Here is a 15,735-nt window from a genome sequence, read left to right on the forward strand (position 1 = left end):
CATCACCCCATCCTACGTTACAAGTAGCAGCTTTCAAGAGCACATTGTGATCAACACAAGATGCATCTGGACCAGGCTGCCCTGAGATGGTGCTGTCCCTTGCCACCAGAAGGGATGCAGCGTATTATAGGAAACACATTCTCATAAGGATCCTGGCTTGCTGGAAAGAAAGAGGAAATTACATTGAATTAAAATTTCCACTACAATGGCATGTCCTCATATGAGTTTTATTCGTAAAGCAAATTTTCCACTGAAACTCCTAAAACTCATCTTTAATCGATCAGAACAGACACTTGTCAATACAAGCCGTAATTCACTTTTCATATCTGTGAATGAGGGTGCTGGCCAGTTTTGACAAACAGACGATGCTGAGGAGACAATGCCACCACGGCACTAGAGAGAGAGATTTTCTGCAGTTCCTACCCAAAGAAATTCTTAACAAGACAAGTAGCACCATCCTCTGGACATCAGTGGGAATCGAGCAGAAAGCAAACAGGCTGGGTTCCTCAGGTAGTGCTGGATTCAGATCTCACCTTCCATGGAGTTCCCAGTCTCTGGCACGACTTGCTGGAGTTCAGTGTGAGGTCTCCATCTGCCCCGTGCTCAACAGTCTCACAAATTTAATTCTGTATAAAAGAAAAGCCACTGGAGCAACAGATTAAAGTTAGAAGGAAGAAGAAATCAGCAGAAGACATAAAGCTAAGGTAAAGCAATATATATCAGGGAGTAAACTGAGCTCTTCTGAGAGCTATTTTCCATACTGGTTTGCAACCTGTGGATCGCTATCATACTCTCCAGATTAACACTGAGTTATTGAGTCAAAGCATAGCACAGAATTAATTTATTCTGAGATTTACATTACGCAAGTTTTCACTACACATTAATATAAAAGCAAATCTTGGTGGTTTTCCATCATTCTTCATTCAACAATTTAAGGACCTTGCAGAGAAAAAATTCCAAACACTAGAAAAACTTATAGTTCAAAACGGCTCCTTTGTCAATAGCTTTTAAAAGATATTGATTTCTTTCTCAGTTATTTTGATGTTTCCGTTTATTATAAATCTGTTTTCAAGTTTACATGCAACTGTGTAAGAACAAAGTAAAAAGCTAACCGTTTCTTTTAAAAAAACAATGATAAAAAAGGAAAATTCATTCTTGAACAGAAATGGCTGGATTTTTAACTATGATGGAGCAAAAGAAAAGATTCAGATCATCACCCTAATTGAAAAAACCAATTAGAAGATCCAGTGAGTAGTTTATCGGAAAGAGTCGGTAATTCCTTCTTGTCACGATGATGTCTTTAACTAGGCATCATTCTAAATGATGTAACCTACTTAAACGAGAGGCTTTGAGGCCTGATACCATTGGTATAAGACACAGAAGGTGTGTGAAGAGGTGAAATTCACAGCTCTGCAACATACAAGAATGCTATATAATATATAGGCATTACATTAGGGGATTCCCACAAACCTGTTTGTGAAATCCCGGTGCTTATTTTATAGCTGCTGCAAAACAAAGTACCTTTTGAATATGCAGGGATAGTGATAAGCCTAGATCAGATGGGACTGTAAGATCATCCTGGGAGGTTTTCAGACAGTGTCCTGGAAGGAAGATCATTTGGAGTTTTAAGCAAAAAACAAAGATCTTGTTACTTGCAATATAAAGCAGAAAGGAGAATTTAGCATTTAATTTCCCTAACTACACTGCCAGTGATAATATCTGAATGGGGATTAGATGATCAGCCTGACAGTTTGGTGACTTTCTCTGTTTCACAAGATCAGATCCAGGCAATAACATCATCCTTATTGGGAAATATAGAAGTATTTCACACCAACTGCAGTCTATTCTGGGACAAGTCCTTGTAGATGCTGAGGGTCTCCAGCTTTGTTGACATCAGTGGGAAAAAGAGATGCTCAGATGGGCCCGTTCCAGGAGAGAGTGCTTGGCTTTTGCTCACAAGCAGCTCTCTGTACTGGTGATGACTTCTGTTCCCCCATTAGTACCTCCTGCACAGATGTCCACCACAGATCTGGCTAGGGTTTGGGGATGGCTCCTTATAAACTTACCTGGGTCTTTAATGGCAACAATTTATTGTACTAACAGATAGGACTCTTAGCACCAGACTTGCAGTATTTTTATGTAGAAACACATATCAGCTGTTGAAGGAAGCGAAAAGCTCGTATTCACAGATGCAAAGGCATTTTGCCCAACTTTGAACTCGCTCAAGACATTGCAGCGGGGAGCAGAGCTGACAGCGCCGCAGCCCTGGCCTCTCGCCAGCTCCCTGCCCAGCGCTGATAGCGTGGGCCGCTGACACTGCTGACAGAAACTCTGAACTGGTCCAAGCCTGTGTTTCTTGGCTCGGGGAAGAGCTTTTTGCAGCACAGATTGGGAAAGCTGAAGGAGAGACTCCGCAGACGACTTCAGACTACCCGGGCATTGCATGGCCAGAAGGGCAGTTGCTCAGTTCTGCTATTCTTCTTGGGTGCTTTGCTCTATCAGAAGTGAGCACATGTTCGTGTGTGTACATACCGGGCTGTACTGTACCTTCTTCTCACCAAAGCAGAGGACAGATGACCCTACCAGCCTTCAGACACTCTCCTGACCAAGTGATGCTGCCCCTCTCTTGGCATTGGATGAAGATCCAGTGGTCCATTCTCCCCATTTACTGTGCTCCAATCGCACTCCCAAGTGAGCTGCTTTAGAGGTGCATTCCTTGTATCTACCATTGCATCAAAATAGAAATGCATGTCTTCCTCCATCTGCCATGTAATCTTCCTATAACACCCATCCATTCCTTGCAGATAAGTTCCTTAAAGGGAAACCAACTCAGAGCGTGATCATTTCTTCATGCAGTCAGCCTAAAAATAAAAATCTAAAGATGAGGGACTTCAAATGATATGTGGTGCAATGATTGCAATCATCAGATCTAAAGATGAAAACACAAGGACTTGAGCCAAGCAGTAGCTCCAGGAAGGATGAATGTACTGATCACAAAGCTGAAAGACAAACACATACTTCTGTCTTACCCTCTCTATTCAAGATGCAGAAGGTGTGACCATGCCCCATTAGTCGTATAATACTTGTGTGTTCTTCTGCTCTTGCTGTTGAGCTCCTGTGTACTGCTGCAGTGTTTATAGCTGGATTTCTTTTGCTGAAGTTAAAAAAGCAGCTTGCTCACCTCCCATTTCTTGAATGTTACTGTTGCTCAGCCTTCCTTTACGATGGTTTCCCAAAATATCTCTGATGGCTTGGTTGTTGTTTAAAAGACACAGCATTTATTTTAATCGCTTTTTTTTTTTCCTAGAAAGTTTCAGCCACTGGAAGTGGAATCACAGCCTCAAGGGTACATGGATTTGGGGAGATAACCATCCTTAGCTAGTGCTGGAAACCTTTGACCTCAAGTTTCACAGCTCATTACATACTGAGATACAAGAAAATATGATATGGCCTGGGGGAATGAGGGGATCACTTACTGATTTTGCTCTTTGAATGATGCACTTTCCACTTGGGAAGAGGTGCACACAGTTCTTCAGCACACACTTCATACACAGCTCAAGGACCCGGCAGCTTTTAGCCAGGATGAAGACACACAAAATCATCTCTCCCACAGCCCAGTCAAACCAGAATTCTCCAGGTGACATGTCACCCTGCTCTGGCCTCCTGTTGTAACAGAAGAATTGCACTGAAACAGAAAAACAGCTGGAAATCAGTGATCTCAGGCATCCTAAAAATGTTCCCAGTGATTTCTCTTCTTGTCTCTGGCTGAAAAGAGCTGCAAATATTTCTGAGTACTTTTCTAAATGACTAGAATTTCAGCAGTAGTAAACATTGCAAACTAGAGTGACAGCGCTTGAAATATTTGTCCTAAACAACAGGAGGACGGGATGAAAGAAATGCTCATCTTGCTCCTGGAAAGAACCACTGAGACAGACCTGCTTTTGCAGCATCCCGAGGTTCAGAACAGGCCGCAGCCAAAGGGTCCAATTCCCTCTTCTGCAAAAAATCAGTCTGCAGCAGCTCTGCCTTCACAGCTCCACTCTTGGTCCAGCACTGACCTGGAAGGAGCTGAGGGAGGGAGCAGGCAGCAGGAGCCACAGGGGATGTCGTGCTAATGGACCACCAGGCCTTTGATCCAACAGGATCATCACAAACCTCACCTTAATGTCTACCTGAGGAATCGCAGCAGCTGAATTCCTCAAAGGGACCTCAGTAATCACTTCTTCTGCTAGACTTCTGAGCCATTCAGAGCTGATTTTCTCTTCCCTCTCCAAAACAGCAGTTTGAATTTCTCTAATTTAATGATCTAGTATCTTATTGTCCATTGGGCAAAATGTTCCAAATACCGTAATTCTTCCCTGCATTTACTGCACATTGAAAGAAAGTGTATAATCGCTAAGTCTTGTTTTCCTCTTCATTGCAGCCTGCTCATACAGTTATTCAAGACTATTTTTGTTACTGTTGCAGCCACAAAACTCTAAGTGATGCTAACAGAGGTGTTGTGGTGGAAGTAAAGGCAGAGTTTTCCTCATCTTAGAAAACTCCTGTAGCTTCATACTGTGACCTTTTGCAAATCCTCTCCTCTGTGGTGGTCTGTTGAAGCAGATATACTTCCAAATGCGTGGCATTCGAAAACCAAGAGCTCTACATATGCTATAATTATGCTTATTTTGTCAAGGCCTGTGCTATTCTGAAATGCTTGCAGTAGGCCACAATCCAGCATATCCTATAAGGCAGCATCAATTTCTAAGGAAACAGATTAATGTACTAAATATATTTGCTTACAGGCACATTACACAGGCACATTAGTGAAATATTCAGCAATGAGCCATCCTAGAGCTTATCCTTGAGCCTTCCATGAGCTATTCAGAACAGAACGTTTTTACTGCTCCCACCGGAGCTGTCTCGGTCCATGCAGTACCCCACTCTGGTGCACCCAGTAAGGAGAAAGGGAGTCCCGTAGTGGGCACTGGACAAGAAACTGGATCCTTGTAATGTTTGCCAGGCTACTCCAACAAGCCTTCTTCTCCCTCTCATAAACAAGAAGATGAAAAGGATTTATCTGTTTACCAACTACAGGCCAGAATTCCTTTGAAATGTCTGAGTCTACTCTAGGGAAGAAGAAAACGTTAATGCTTTCCTTAACTTCTTTGCATAAACCCTTGTGTTCATCTCCTCCTGCTATTTTTATTTCTCAGGTCCCTCAAGGCTGTTTCTATATGCATCTAAGCACATCACTGCTTAAACACAAAGGTTTCCCATTTACCAGTAATACTGGCAATTCTTTTCTTATAAGTACTAGAAACTTTGTGTCCTTTGACATTTCAGTGCTGCATTAACCTGTTGTCTGGAATATAAATGTGAGCTGAGAACTGATTTTGCAACAGAGACTAGATTCACATTTTCTTGGAAAAGTTCTTCAACCTTTTTAAGTTCTGCTTCCAGCTTCTTCACTGGACGGGCAGAATTTGACATGAATAGACATCTCTGAATGAGGAGAGTATTTCAACGCGAATGGTACCTTACAGAAATGACTACTACAATGGCCAGGAAAGTCCTCTTCATGTGAAATGACTTCTATTAGGTACTTGGTTGCTTCCATTAAGCAGAATGTGCCGTGCTAAACTGCACCAACCTCACTAAGCAGCCCCATCAAAACCAAAGACTGCTGGCACATCGCTTCACTTTGTATGCACACTAAATGTTAAAAAACAGGATGTACACGTGTAGGTTCAATATCATTTTTTTAAAAGTCTATTTACAGAAAAGGCAAACAGAGGATTTTCAGACTAACATGAGACCCCCACTGCAGGAGGCTCTTCTCTCCTGTGCATTCCGTGGATGAGCCCTCACACTTCCAGAGAAGAGACCTAACTCACATTCCCTAAACTTACCTCTGGAGGAATTTACTGCTCTCCACTGATTGCCTGGGCCTCCTCTCTTAGGAGACCCTTGAATTAGATACGGAAAGTTCAGCAGTGTCTCCTACATTGCCTCCCCAAAATCATGGTCCAGTTTTTTCTTTTCTTTTTTTTTTAAAAAAAGGATAAAACCCACAGATGTGGTTATAGTGCTGATGTGGTAACTTCAGTCTGAGTTAACTTTTCTCATTAAAATCTTTAACTTAAGCAAACAGTAAACCAGGTCTTCTAACACATCATAAGAAACTATGTTCTTCTGGATAAGTTGAACTCTCCTCTGCTTGAATATTTCAACCCCCAAATAGTTCACTTTATTAAAAAAGTGGTGAGTCAGGTTCACACTGTGACTGTAGCTATATGCTTTCTCCTAAATTAATGGTGAACCATTCTCTGCAGTCACATACTTTCAAAGTGCTATTTCAATGATAGTGATATGACTTGAGGGGGGTAGTTAATAGACCTGACGCGTTTGAAGAAGTTAATGAAAAGGAGTACATTACTTCTTCTACAGCAGCAGGCTCAGGAGCATCGGTTGCTCTGTTATCCCGTATTGTCTGGCACATGTGAGGCATGTAACTGCAAAGCTACGCTAAGGGAGGATCAGTTTTGCCCACATCTCAATTCATCACTACCTACGAGCACACGTTTCAAAAGCTTTCTGAATCTGGGTCTCAATTATAAATTAAATAGTGTTATGGGAGGATGAAGGGGAGTTTGAAGCTTTCCATTTAAATAGCCTTTGCAGGTAAGATAAGTCAGGCTTGCTTTTCCCCAGTGCAGCTGTATGCAATTTCCAGTCAATAAGCTGTGCAAACGGCATCTGCTCGCAATAAAGCAACCAGCAACAGCCACAGCAACTGATAAAGAAGCAGAAACATGTCCTAGCAGGGACTGCCCTTTTCCACAAAAGCCTTCAGGGCCAGGCTTATGTAGGGGAGACCACACATGCACAAGGGAGGCAATGAGTTCCCTGTGGCCCCAGGGCTCCTGCTCCTCCCAGAAACACCGGCTTGGCAGCCGGCACTCTAGGGAAACCATGAGGTGCGAGAGGTGGCAGCAGCCTCTGTTCTCGGAGGAGTGACGACACCGGGCTGCTCTCTGCAGCGCTGGTGGGGGATGCTACCTCCCTGGGGCCAACAGCCTTTCACAGCCCTTTCCCACCATGAGCAAGATGCCTTTCTTCAACTCAGCCTCTTTCCTGACTCCTTGTCAATGACCGCTTCTCCTTTCCTTATTCTTTTATTCAGTTTCTTCTGTTTAATATACTTGTTACAGGACTCAGCAGGCCTAAAGCTCCCTTACCATTAAGTGAAAAACAAAAACACAACCTAACATGGCTCTTTTCTCAGCTGTTTCCCACTCCTTCTCATCTTCTTCAGCTGTCTTGATGTGACCCCTCCAAGACAGGACTTTGCTGTCTCAAGTGCTTTGGCACAGAAAGGACCCGGATGTTTGTCAGCAGCATTACACAGATGAGCAAGATGCAACCCAAGAATTTTTTTTTCATGTCTCCCACCTTTGCCCATACTTTTAAAACTTTAGATTGCAAAACAGGCATACAGGGAAATGTAAAGCTACCTGGCTCAAGGGATGAAGTATCAGTATCTTCTGCTGCCCTCCACCACTGGGCAACAAAGCACACAAACCTATGGTGAGACTGGTGTCTTCTTCTTGTGCCAATACAGCATCAGGTGCTGACTCTTCCATCATGCTTTCTCAGCCACTTGTGCCTGCGGTTATGAGTCTTAATCAGCAGCAAGGATCCAGCCCAGCGCTTGGTTCCCAAGCAAAAATCACAGCAAAGCTGGAAGAGGCAGGATCAGCCCCCTGGGAGTTTCAAAAACAGCGCCCTTCATTAACTTCTCAGTGGCTGTGGTTTTTAGAGGAGAAAAATCATCTCTTTCAACATCACAGTGGAAAAAAAAATATAGTGAAATACATGGACTTTGAAGTGGTGGGGAAGTACCATTACCCATTCACAGACGACAGTCTGGCATTCATTACATGTGATAGGGAGGCTGCGTGCGGCAATGCATGTAAGGACACATTTCCTACAGAGAGCAGGAAAAGCCCACGCTTCACACTCACGTGCCACACAAGCTACTTGCACACAAGCTGGCCAGCTGGCTCTTACTGTCCCCTGCTCTGGGCAGTCATGGGGCTCATCCCTCTGGCCTTTCTTCTTTCTAGGACATCTCAATAGCGGCTGAAAGTTCATCATGCCAGCTTGTGGATTGTTACCCAGCCTTGGCTTTCTCTGTTCAGCCTCTTAGAGCAAACTTTTCCTTCTGCTAGCTTTCATCTCCTATCTACTTGAAAGGCCAAAGTCCTTTATCTAGCTATATTTTCTGTATCTCCAATCGCTGACAGCATAATCGATTGCTCTGTTTTTTACTAAGAATACTGGATTCGTCGCCAACACCCCATATCTTTTCCCTCCTCCTACTATAATTGCTTTGTTAAGCCATAGGCTTATTATAAATTCTGTAATGCAGGCAGGACTCCTTCAAACGTCAAGGTGTCTTTCAAAAGTTAAGAGCTGGGCCAGCTATAACGAAAAAAAATGGATCTATATTTAGATTGTCTAAGAAATTCCAGTACGTACTGATTGATAACAGGATATTGGTTGAGTAGATGATGAACAGTAACAGTAAAATCAAAAGGTTTAGCTTTATCATTGCATTTACTGCTTAGTCAGAGTTTATTTTCTCCTCTTAGAGACCGCATCGGTTTTGTTTGCATTGGATACTGTAGTTAGCCCACACAGGCTGTTACCAAAGACATTCATAAGGATACAGTAGGCCAGAGAAATATCACAAACAAAACAAAGAGAAGACTATGACTTGAGCTTGACACCTGGGACCACTCTCTCCTTTTCTTGGCTCTGTAGATTATTTGTTTCCCTGCTACAAGCCTAGCAGCAGACCCACCTTGCCTGCAGAGCCCTGAACAGCCATAATCCTACAGAATGGGGATTGCTCAGTTCACTTGAAAATTTCCAAATCAGAGGGCACATGAGGGAATATCCCCTATGTTACATCCAGTGGCATTAAGGTCAGGAAAATCATCATATTCCCACAGGGTTCCCTGCTGAAGCAGATCCCAGGAGGAGGGTTAACATGCTTTCTATCTTCCCCAAAACTGCACCCATCCAAAACCTGTTCATTCCCCCCGTCATCCTCTGCCAGCCCCCACCAAGCCTCCCCACCTGCCTATGCAGAGATCTGATGGGCTGCGGGATCTCAGGGGCTTGTGGGGAAGCAACTATGAATGGATTTTGGATCCTGGATGAAAGACCTTGACAACAACTGCTCCAGTCTTTCTGAGGGAGACACCGAGAAGCCAGATTCTAATCTCCCAGTCTTGTCCTGACAGTGTGATCTTGAGTCAGTCACTGCCATCTATGAGTTCAGATTTCTACAGCACCAAAGAGAGCTTGATGGTGCTCATTTACCGATAGAACTGAGGGGATGCAGGGTGGATTAATTAGTACTTGCATGGCACTCTGAGAACAAAGCAGCCTTATACTACTAAATAACTTGAAGCCAAAGTCACCCTGAGTTCAGGGATGGATTCAGTCTATCGTTCCCAAATATTACTTTCACTCAAATAAGAGTAGCTTCAGCATTCCAAGTTCAGAAGCTGTCGGGGACTGATTCCATGAAACAGTTATTAAAACTGCTTTTGACCTTCTTCCATGAAAGTAGAAAGATTAAATACACACATTTACCAGTTAACAAAGACCATTCCAACAATGCTCCTATTACAGAACTGTTCATGTTAATTACTGTATTATCTGTTTTATATGCTCTAATTGTCTCCCTATGGCATACTGAGGAAAAAAATGCAATTCTGTAAGAAAAACCCCACCAAGTGTTCTTTTTTTCCTCTGCTTAAAATAGAAAGAATTTCAGCAAACTGTACTTTCTCTGCTTTGTTGGGATTCAGGCAGAATCTGAGCTCCCCCTGCTGTCTGTAAAAAATTGGCGTATGGCTGAGCTAAATGAATTCTTAATATCAAGTTTCTCTGGCCAAGGACAGGCCCTGGGGTCCCATTGTTCGGTCTTTGGCTCAAACTGCCACATGGAAAGACGTAAGTAGCTAGATTTTAGTCAAAGCCTGTTCTTGTAGTCCCACCTTTGAATACGGAAAGTATTACGTTCAGAAGGAGGGAAGACAGCCATACGTAAAAACAGCTATTTGATGTATGAGTCAGAAGAGGAGAACATTTATGTGAGCCCAAAAAGGTGTTGACCTTAAACCATCCTCTAATCTGTAGCCAGAAGTGGATCCAGCCCTTTTATAGTAGGCAATATTCCCAGAAACACTCCTAGGGTCAGAGCTGAGGCTGTGAGACGCTGAAATTGCTACATCCTTCATGCAAGCAATAAGTCTGCCCATGGAAAGATATGCTTTATATATGTGAAAATATTCGAAGCTGAAGTTGTTGGAAGAAAGCCCAGTCCCCCTGCCAGAACAGCTCTAAGTCAACAGGGAGCAGGCCTACACTAGGGCTATCAACGATTTGAGGATGCTCACCTTGACAGAAGTGAGCAGAGTCCGGTTATCACGAGCCAAGGGTTTCAACTCCCATTATTAAAACGCCTCTGGCACCTCAGTGTGTGGTATGAATTCCCCTTAGATTAACCAGTCATTGCCCTCAGTCTTTTAATTCGCTCATCAAAGAGGCAGACACCTCTGAACTGCTCTCCAGGGGAGGCTAAATTAGATGCTCTGAATCACCCTCTGGAAGAGCCCCTTGTGCTGCCCAGACCGGGAGAGCGCGGCAGATCCCGAGCCAGCTGAGACGCACCAGTGCCCTCAGCACCAGTCCTTGATCTCCCCACCGCATTCGGTGCTTTTGAAAAATAACGTCTTTTACTGATGTTAACCTCGAGGGGGGAAGAAAAAGGGAAAAAAAAGAAAAATAAAGGAGAGTTCTTCTAATAAAGATTCCCAAATGCTAAAATATTTTCCTGTTTTTCTGGTTGTATGTCAGGTCTCATTAGGCTGTGTTAATGAACTTGTTCGAGGCAAGTTTTGGCGTAGTTGTTGTTTGTGTGTTTGCCTAACACATGCGAGAGGGTAGGCTAAGTCTGGCTTGTTTTCAAGTTGGCTTAACAATCAGAAGAGTTGGGTGGGAATATAAAAGGAGAAAGAGATTGCAGTTTGAGATTCAATACTTGCTCTGTAAGAGTAAAAAAAAATTTAAAGCACTGTTCTGCACTTTAGGTTCTCCCTGCACAGTGATACATTGCTTTTTTAAAGGGCATTTGGTATAGTTTTGTCTACGTTTGGGTTCCATTTTAACAAGCAGCAATCAGAAGCTACCTCACATAAGTCCTGCTGCGCTATTGATGCAGAAAATACTTACACCGACACAGCCGTTTTGGCAGAGCTTTGTCATTCCTAGAAAGTTTTAGTAGATTAGATACATCTTTGTGATACGGGCAGAAAGGTCACACAACACTTGTTTTCTTTGGAAGAATTCCCCAGCTTCCAAGTATCCGCAGCATGACAGGAGCTGGGTACAAACAGCAAACGGAGATATCCAAAGTGATGAGGGCTGCCGAAGCAAGAGCTTGGCGTCATTGGTACTTTAGAGATCTCACCCCAGCTACCCCAGCCGCTGCATTCCTGGAGTATCAGCACCAGTTTCTGAAGCAAATAAAGTTAGTGACACTGAGAAAAAAAAACCCCAAACATTCAACTCCTAAACTTTGTCTGCTGCAACAGAAATATTCTGCAAGAGAAACTGAAATCTGTAACAGCATCTGGATGATAACAGAGGGGATGAGTCAGCCACACATTGCTACTGCTTGCTTTGTTTATGTTTCCCATACCACTTTTGAGTCTCTCCATTATTCATTTTTATTTATTTTACAGCATCGGGGTTGCAAAAACTGAGAGCTATTACAAAAACAAGGTCAATGCCCTGCTGAGTGCAGAGTTTAGCAAAACTATCTGTGCAGCTGAACTCTATTCTGCAATCCTCATATTTAAATGAATTGTGAGAGCCCAAACTAATTGCCAGATCACAATATTCACAGGCAGTCCAGCAAGGTTTGCTAGATCTTCATGTCTTCCTACAGAATCAGGGATCTTCATCCAGCTACTTTGTGGACCATCAAAAACCTAAAAAAAATTAGAGATGCAAATGTTTCCACTTCTCTTTTAGTACTCAATTACACAACAGGCGCTGTGTGGGACACCCTGCTAATACTGAAAAGCTAAATGAAAGCTGTACCACTCAAGAGCCATGTTTGACAAGCCTGCGCTGCTGTCACTGGTAGCTAGCAGCCACCTCTGATCCTAGAGAACTGTCTGTGCAGAACAAGCTTCTGAGGAGTATTTCTTTGCCCCACCATTGTTCATGTGACAAACTCCTGGTAGAATAGGAGCAAGAGATTTATCCCTACCACACTGCTCCTATCTGCACCCTAACTCACCCCTTATATACCACTACTGTAGGTCTCTCCAGCTCCAACAAGTATTTCTCAAATCAATTTAGCAGTATCACTGTACTAACAGCTACCAAAATCTTTTTGGTTTACCATCAGGCAAAGAGCATCTTCCCATCCCTATTCCTTCCTCTAGTACAACGGCAAACAGCACCCCATAGTTTTCTCTTACCACACCTTAATTAATAACTACTAGGCTCCCTTCACCATTTTTTCTACCCACCAACCTCAACAGGCACTAGAGGTGCTTAACCAAGGCCTGAGCACCCCGGCCACATCAAGCATTATCGCACACCTTGAACAGACCAATAAACGCAGCTACACCACACGACGTATTGGCAGCACACGGAGGCACCAGGGAAAGCCTGTAGCATCCTTTAACACAAAGTTGTTTAACCTGCCCCAGAGCAACACCACTGTCCTTTCCTTACACCCTTTGGGCAGTTGCATCCAGGTTTCCTAAAAACTGGCTGTGTAAACACAGCTGTGGACTTGGGCTCTCCTGAAGCCTCATTATTGCAGTTCAATTGTTGCTGGCTTTTTTTTCCCTCCAAGTTTCCCAATTACCTCCAACCTCTGTGTTGTTATAAACTAATTAGGCTTTAATAAGTCAGAAAAAGAGGCAGATTAGGATAATTAGGCCCTGTGATTGATTACTGGGGCTGTTGTGGAATACAGCAGGTGAAAGGCAATGAAGGAGAGAGCAGCTATTTGCAAAGGATGGACAGGGTTAAGAAAACAGACACTCCGACTATCCCCGGCAAATATTAGTCTTGAGCTAAACTCAGTCAATTCATGGTAAAAAGCCTCTAGCTCAGATGCATCCTTTTCTGGCTCCAAAGGAAAAGCCAAAGGCTTAAACATCCAAGGTGTGGGCTCTCGGCGCTTCAGCAAACACGTTTGTCTCTCCCCCTTGCTGAGATGGCAGCTGGTGGGGAGTGGTGACGGCACCTCTCTGTCCTCTGTATCTGCCTGGTGCACGGGCAGCGCAGGAATGAGGAAAAGCCCGAGCCCTCCCCGGTTTTCCCTGCCTCGAGAGCTTCCAACGAGGCTTTGAGTCAGCCAGAAATACCTGCCCCTGTGGCCCATTGCACCAAGCGCTTGCAACCACCCAGCCAGAAGGTCTTGAGGCAAACACCCCAGAACAGAGCCAGCTCTGTGCTCACGTACAGGTGAGCCGTGAGTCATGCCCTCTGAATCTAGGTGTGCGATTTTATTTCCCACATGATAATAAAAGGGTAGTAACGCTCAGCTAGTCGGCTCATCACATCAGCATAGCAAAGGCTTTATTTAATAAACCTAATCCAGCTCTGAAATACATCCAGATTTGAACCAGTTGAAAATAAAACGTTCTCCAAGTGGTTACGGATGAGTCAGTTTATCATGTAGCTTTAAATGAATTTTGATAAAATGTTCAAAGAAAATTACTGTCCCTGTGTGAGGCAACACTGAGTAATAGGGAAAGTTTTCAACAGACAGAGCCGTGTTTTGAAAAACACCCAAAGTAGATAAAACCAATGAATTTCTTCCAGCCCTTCTTCTTCCTATGTATCCTTAACACAGTGGAAAATTTTTAGAAACCTGTAAAAGTTAGCTGTATCTGGGCAGAATAGGATAATGGTGCATCAAAGCTCTGGCTTATCAAACCCTTGGGTGAGCCTGGATGGCAAAATTAAGAAAGGGAGAAATTACAACTCTGTCTGCTGGGACAAAAAGGAAGTTTTGTTCCAGAATTAGAAAGTTCCATTTGGCAACATTAGGATTATGATTACTTAAATCTGCCAAGTTGTCGGTCCCTTGACAAGCACGCTCGAGAGAAACTCTTTTAAGATGCCAGCCCTATAAATACACAGATTTATTAAGAAGCAGGTAGGCACTGGTGAAAAAGAGCCTCTTATCCAAGAGCTTCCTCTGAAAAGCAGAGCAGCAGGGTGCGGCTGTTTGATAAGATGAACTCAGGACCCAGGATCCCATCACTGAATTTACACATTGCAGTAATCTAAAGGACAAAGGTTTGCAATTAAATATAATTTGCAACAGCCTACTGCTAGAAAACAGCTCTTAAGTAAAGGCCTCTTGGGTCACAGCACTTAGCTAAAGCACAGAAAAGCTGCTGTCTATCCCTCACCAACCAGCATGGTTTTGGGCACATCATCAAATACTACTTTTATTCTGTGTCCAGCACCCACAGCAGAAATAATTGTAAGCTCAGTTCAAAGTTGTGAACATGAACATCCCTGCTGAGCTGCGACGTGAGCATCTCAGGTCATGACCCAGCACCTTCTGACAAAACGCCGGGTTTTTGTGAGGTTGAGCAATTTCAGGCCTTGTTCAAACCTAAACGCAGACACCAGGTGTTCAGTCACAGCTCATTCACAGGCAGGATCAGGCCCCTCAGGGAAAGCTGCAGCACCTGATCCTTTCCTTCCAGAGCAACAGCCTAATGATTAACACCCTCAGCCAGTAAGTGGGAAGCTGAAGGCTGAATTATGTCTTCTGCTAGTAGAAATGAAAAGCCCTGTTTCTCCCCTGCAAGGTTATACATTGAAACACAAGCATTTGTTCCGAAACAGAGGTATAGATGCAGTTCTATCCCAATAGCTGGGGAGTTTGCCTGCAAGGAACAGGCTGGGTTTCAGTCTGGGGTCAGTTTTGCACAAAACTCTTGCTGTTTTATGCCATTTCTGAGCCATCAAGTCTAACATTATTTTCTGTACAGTGGCAAGGCTGTAAAAGAAAAGAAGGATGCTGTGCCAATATAGGAGCCTGTATTGACATATTTAGGGCATTTTTCAAAGAAATATTATTTGCAGATTTGAAAGGCCCGAGGCTCAGGGGAGCACAGCTGTCCATAGCTGCTGGACTGCTACAAGGGGGCGGGCGATACCCTCCAAGTCCTTCGCTGAATGGAAAAATGAGAATCCTACTCAAAAGTTACAAGGGACATGCATTTCCTAACCTTACATTTTGCTGCCCCTGCTACGCCCCCTGCCCATTTTGGGGCAAGGGTTTCTAAGTAGGCACAGGGCTACGGGGAGGTGTTTAAATTAAGGCTTCTGGGGCTGGGATTTACCACCCACCCCGGTTCTCAGCCACTCTGACTAATGAGCTGTAGGCAGCTGCCTGCTGAATACATTGACTCTGGGCAATTCCCTGCTTCGTGCACCAGCTTTTGGGGTCATCAACTTTCCTTTGCCTCAGTCCTCAGCTAGAGGGACAGCATAGCCATGAGGGGGCTGGATAAGGGGAAAGTGTCCTTAGGAAGGAGATGCCGTGGGGTCCCTTAGGAAGCTAATTTTTACAACCCTTCTTACATAGTGGAGCCAGCGGGGACTCTGGATTCTGCTCTGGTC

The sequence above is a fragment of the Rissa tridactyla genome, chromosome 2 (assembly GCF_028500815.1).
Source record: "Rissa tridactyla isolate bRisTri1 chromosome 2, bRisTri1.patW.cur.20221130, whole genome shotgun sequence".
Taxonomy (NCBI): domain Eukaryota; kingdom Metazoa; phylum Chordata; class Aves; order Charadriiformes; family Laridae; genus Rissa; species Rissa tridactyla.